A 6150-nucleotide genomic window follows, 5' to 3' on the forward strand; every position below is an offset into this window, starting at 1 on the left:
GGGGGGAGAAAAGTTCATCCACGAAGATGTGGAAGGAATAAGTTTGATAGCCCTCGCTCGGAGGTCCCGTAGAGATGTTGAAGAAGAAGTTGGGGATGTATCGGGGCAGACTGTACGGGATGACGGAGAGCCTTCGAGTCTTGACTTGGAAGGAGGGCTGGCGATTCACAGGGTGTACAACGATAGTGAAAACCCTCTGCTCCGAGGCCTTGGGCGGAAGGGTCGGCGCCAGGTCGAGGAGGTAACTTGAGTTGGACGAGCAAGCGCCCTCGTCCTTCAGAGAGACGTAGAAGGTCGCTTGCCCGTACACATCCTCCTTGAGGGCGAATTGCAGCGTCCCGTCGGGAAAGACCTGCGGGCGCGACAGGAACAGAGCTGAAGAAGCAGAGGAATCTGCATCTTGGACGACGAACGTGACTCTCTGGAAGCAACAAGGGCCGGCCGGACAGTTGCTGTTGGTGCTGATGTTGATGCCGCCATCGACGGTTGTGTGGTACGGCATTACCTCGTAGGGATCGCCGATTGAGATGTTGTGAGCGAACCTCCTTCGAAGGTGCAGCAGCCGGTACTCGCTGAACAGGAAACTGGTGTCGCAGACACCGGCCTCGATCTCGATGCACCAAGAATTCTCGTTTACGTCCAGGGTCTCGTTGGAAGCAAAGGAAGGCTGATTGTTGAACGGTTGTACTTTGATGGTGAAGAACAAGACAGGCGACCGCAGGTTCTGTTGCAAGTCATAGAAGGAGATACTGAACTTCGCACTTCCGAACCGGAAGGGAGCGGAGTCGAAGCGCAGGAAGCCAGTAAGACAGGGAACCTCGGAGCAATTGACGGAAGGCCCGCTAGTGATCAGACCCGGGGGGAAACTTTCAACCTGCTCCACCTTGAAGCTCCCGGGAGGGACGCGGCCTTCAGACACGATCTGCGTCACGAAGGGAGACGGCCCGTAGGAAGTCTGGTGCTCGGAGATGGAGATTTGCTCTTGGACCTGGAACGAGATCGGTTTGGGTATCTCGACACACCTGGTGAGGAAGGAGGAGTTTGACTGCAGCAAGCTCCCATCCTGCAAGACCACAACCATCGCGATGATCCCTTGGTACTCCCTGTGCATGCGGAACGCCAGGGACTTGTTGGCGAGGTCGATGTGGGGGTAAACGTCGAACGCCTCCGTCGGAAGGTTTGTGACCAGCACGCTGAATGAGAACGTCTGCAAGCTCTCCAGGTTTTGGCTGGAATACTGAGAGATGAAGTTTTGTAACACCGTTTCCGTCGAGTTGAGACAAGTCTTGTCGGCGACCGGGACACCCTGCTCATACATACATGCGTAAGGGTAAGACTGGTCACAGGCGATGCTGAACTCTGGTGCATACAGGGTTGTGCTAATCGTCAGGTTGAAATACGCCGGCATCGACACATTCCTTGCCCTGTTTTCGGTGCCCCCGGTATCGAAGAGCAAAATTTTGATGCCGGCCCTCCCGCTGCAGCCTGGACGGATGGCAAAGAACAAGGTGCCGTTGCGGTCGAGGTAAGGACTGGCCCGTCTCGTGTTGTCGACCTCGATGCTATCGAACATGGTGGTGTTTGAGCATCGGAATATGACGGAGCTCTCAACTTCGACGTGGAACGTCACTGTCTGCCAGAACTCGTTCGCCCCCGATGAAACGTTGGTCACAAACGACTCGATCCTACAGGGGTTGGCCGATCCGCACTCATCCTCCTTGCGGACCACGCTGCTGTAAGCAGGGTCCAGAGAGAAGAGAGGAGGGCGGTTGACGGAGTTGACGGTGACCGTTATAGTTCTGTTCTTCTGGTTGATTCCGCAATGAGCATCTCCGCTGTCAGTCAGCATGATCACGAACTGAGAGGTTGCCGTCAGGCTGTCGATGCGGGCTTTAGTCACCAGCTGCAAGCTTCTGTTCGCGAGCAGCACAGGAGGCACCTCCAGCCCTGATTCAGCCGGAGCGTAAGAGAGAGGAACCACCGCAAACGAAAGCATCTGTGAAGCCTCGTCAGGAGACCCTTGCGACACGTTCACCAGCCAGTCCTCCACCAACACAATCCCCAGGCCCTCGGGCATCTCAAGGTGACCGGACGAGTCTGCGCTCGTCACTTTACCCGTGAGGTCCTCAGCCCTGAAGCGAGCCTGCTGGTTGAACGCGAACGTCGGCTGCGCGTTGTACTTGGCCACGTGGATCAAGATCGTGCTTGCGTTTGCTCTGTCCCAGTTGCAAGGAGAAGGGAAGTCGACATACCGCTCGTTCTCAGGGCAGGCTGGAGGGGTAAAGGGCAAACCGCTCCCAAGTCCACCGTCGTCTTGCACGCCCACAGAAATTGACGCCGTGCCCGCAAAGCCAGGTTTGACTCTGAAGGTAACGAGGAGAGCAGAGCTGTTCATAGTGTACTGCACATTCTCCAGGGCCTGCGCCCCCACGTCTGAATGCGTCAAAGTGACTGTCAGCTGCTGCGAGCTCTCGTCGGGGCCGCCATTGTGAACTGCGAAAGGCACAGAGTGGGTGAGTGAAGTCTCGACCGGAAGAGTCTCGCAGAGGGAGAGCTCGGTTTGAGCCGGAAGGAGGGTTGGAGGGTTGTTGATGGGAGACGCGTAGATGATGAGGGTAGTTCCGATGACAGGAGCAGCAAACTCGATCCGACCGTTCTGTAGGGAGTGCAAGGAGAACGTCAGACTGCAGTTGTCAGAAAAGATTCTGACGCTGTCATAGATCAACAGGTCCAAGTTTCCAACTGCCTCAGAGACGTTGAGACTGAATTGGCCTTCTCCAGCTATGACCCCACACTGAGCCGGTGCCAGCTTGACGTCGACCCTCCCGCTGTTCTCCCACGTGTAGATCTCGATGGGTTGGTCGGAAGCTGCCCCTGACATGCACTGCTGACAGAGGGAAGATGCTCCGTTAAGGGAGTACCTCAGGTTGTGGAAGTAAACAGGAATGTCGTAGTGAGTGAAATCGATCTTCATATTCGCGCAGGTAAGAATACTGCCTGAATCCTTTGCAGGCGCATATTCACACACCAGTTGCTCGTTGGATATCCATTTGGAATGTAAACATTCCCTTCCGTCGATGGAAATCCTGGGCGACGTGTCGGCGAAGCCGAAATTCTTGCCGAAGACTGTGACGGTGGTGGTTCCGTTGGGGCTGAGGCAGGGAGGGATGACATTCTTGACGGAGGGAGTGAGGAGGAGGTTTAGGTCGTCAAGGGGGATAATCGCCTGGAATCCAAGGTCCTCGATCTGGAACTCGAAGCTCTTGAAGTTCTCTTCGTAGGCGACTGCCCGCATCGTCCCGAGTTCCTTGAAGAGGAAGAGATGGCTGCTGAACAGGAAGGAGTACGAGTCACTCGACACTTCCCTTGCGCTGAAGGTTGTGATGGTGCGGGTGTAGTCGACGGCCCAATCAGACGGCGACATCTGAGACTCACTGAGTCGGAGGCACTGACCTAACACATTCTGATCAGTAGCAACGAAGTTTGCTGTGGAGGTGAAGAGAAAGGAAACGTCCAGGAGCAGGATCGCAAGGTTGTCTTGCTTCCTGACTCTATCTCGGCCCAGCACGTCCTCTCTTACGATCAGCAAGGCATCCCTTGTCAGGTCAAACGTCATCGCTGATATCCCTTGCCATCGATTCGCGTACACGATCTTGGGCCCGTTGCAAGCGTCGGTTCCATTCAGCTGATTCATCTCGAAGGTTTGCAGGATCCCGTTCCACTCGTAGTAGTCGCAGTAAGAGCTCAGGTTCCTACACAGCACCTTCGCGTCCTGCTCCAGCAGAAGCTCGCTGCTCCTGGTGAAGGTTGTACAAGCGGATTGTCCAGGGGAAACGATCTGACATGCTCCTCCTGCCATCTCACAAACCGATCCCACCTTGTTACCCGTGCTCGCCGCGAAGAACACCTGGTCCGTTCCATCCTCTATCAGCCCGTAGTACACTTTGTGTACAGGGTCGAGAGCTCGGAGGTTGGGGACCGGCACGCCCCGGACAGACGCCAGGACGGCGACAGTTCCGTCAGTGACGTTGATGGAGATGAAAAATGACTTGTCACAAAGGCGGGGGATGGCCATGGCGAACAAGCGGCTTGAGACCACGTCAAACTCTAAGTTTGTGACTGTGACGTTGCGCAGGTCCTGCAGGTCGTTGGAGACGCGAGAGCTAATGGCTAAGGAGACAGTTGACGTTGCAAACGACATGTTCAAGGAGATCGTAAGCAAGTCAGGATGCCGCTCAAAGTCCTGCATCATGCAGAACAGTCTTCCTCCCAGCGGATCTGCCGCGATGTTCCCATGGGACATGCACACAGGAGCGATCTTGCGCAGCTCGTGAGTTGAGCCAGTGAACTCATCGAGGGAGAGCAGTTGAGAGACCGAACCCTTGTTGGACAAGCTGATTGCCTGCACCAGAGGCTCGAAGAACATTACATCTCCAAACTCGTCATAGTAGCGCAGCTGTACCGACGACTTCCTCATCACGATCTTGGAGACGATGCACTTGATCATGTTGTCGGATATCCAGATGACGGTAGGGCAACTCTCCTCGTTGATGTAGACTGTAGAGAACGAGAGCCCTCCGGTGCCGAAGTTCCTCCCATAAAGAGTGATTTCCGTCTTCTGCCCCTGGTTCACGACTGTGCACAGAACGGAGTCGATGGTTGGGATCTGTTGCTGCACTACCAAAGCGTCAGACGTGCGATCATCTAGATGCACCGTCACTGTCCAAGGACCGTTGTTGAGGACAGCGGGCGGCTCGCAGATGATGCTCGTCCGCTCGGCTTGGAGGACTGCACAGCTCTGACTGCCGATGTTGACCGATGGGATGAATCCCTCCTGTGCGAAGTGGTTGCCAACGATGGTGATCTGACTCTGATCGACAAGGTCGAGGCGGGGCGGCTGGATGGAGGAGACGTGGGGCAACTCGAGATAGGTGTAGTTCACTAAGGAAGGGATGGTGGACAGGCCTGCAACGGTAACCGACACTTGTAATTCCCTTCCTCCTCCTGGTGCCGTCTGGCATGCGATGGAAGAATCAGACTGCCACTGCACTTGCAAGCATGAGGTACCGCCGATGGTCGCCGACAGTTGATGAAGGTCGTCAACACCGAAGTTGCTCCCGATGAAGGTAACAAATTTGTAACCTTCCACCGACCCGTAGACAGGCTGCAAGCGACGGACCAGAGGGGCGTCGTAGGAGAAGAAGACTGGTCGGTAGCAGGAGGCGTTCAGGCCAGAGGAGTTGAGAGCCAAGGTCAGCTCATGGTGTTTGCCTATCCCAGCACCGACTGTACAGGAGATGCTCGTAGTTGAGATCCAGGTCAAAGGTGAGCAGACAGTTTCGCCGATGCTATACTTCAATCCTCCTGTCTCAGCCGTGTCTGACTCTGCAAAGTAATCTCCTAGAAGGTTCACAGAGAAATTTCCCCTTGCGGGTCCATGATTAGGATCCAGACCGAATACGTAGGGGGTTTCATAGGTGAAGGAATGGGTCAGACTAGAGTTGTGATCTTCGATGTTGATCTCAACCTTCACGGACTTTCCTGTTCCAGGTGTTACCTTGCAGAAGATTGATGTGTCTGAGACGAACGTTGTTGAGATGCAACGTGTCGAGCCAACGAACGCTTCGATCCCTGGCTCAAAGTACGATCCAACGATGTCGACGACTGTAGATCGAGCAATCTCCAATGTCTCGTTGCACTCTGCATGGGCCTGAACGGACTCGATCGACGGCAGCCGGTAAACCTGACCGACGAAGCTGCCAGTCAGCTGCGCGACATCAACACGAACGCTGCTCTTAGCATGGAAGGGACCCTGTCTAGCAGGAATGTGCGCCGCCATCGCTGAATCTGATATCCAGAATGTCTGGATCGGCTGCCCTTCTATGGAGGCCGTTGCCGAGTAGTCGCTGTACCCAAACCACCGACCGAAGATGGTGCTTGAGGACTGGTTGCGTGGGTCAGCCTTCGGGCTGAGGTAGTTGATCTCAGGAGGCAGGTAGCTGAAAGTTTTCTCGGATGTAGCCGACTGCAGGTAGACAAAGGTAGTCACAGTCAGGTTCGCTCCCACCCCAGGTGGGATGTACGCCAGGATAGACGAGTCCGACGTCCAAACAGCCCGAGCAGACTGAGTTTCCCCGACTTGCACGCGGA

The sequence above is a fragment of the Guillardia theta genome, assembly GCF_000315625.1.
Source record: "Guillardia theta CCMP2712 unplaced genomic scaffold GUITHscaffold_25, whole genome shotgun sequence".
NCBI classification, from domain to species: domain Eukaryota; class Cryptophyceae; order Pyrenomonadales; family Geminigeraceae; genus Guillardia; species Guillardia theta.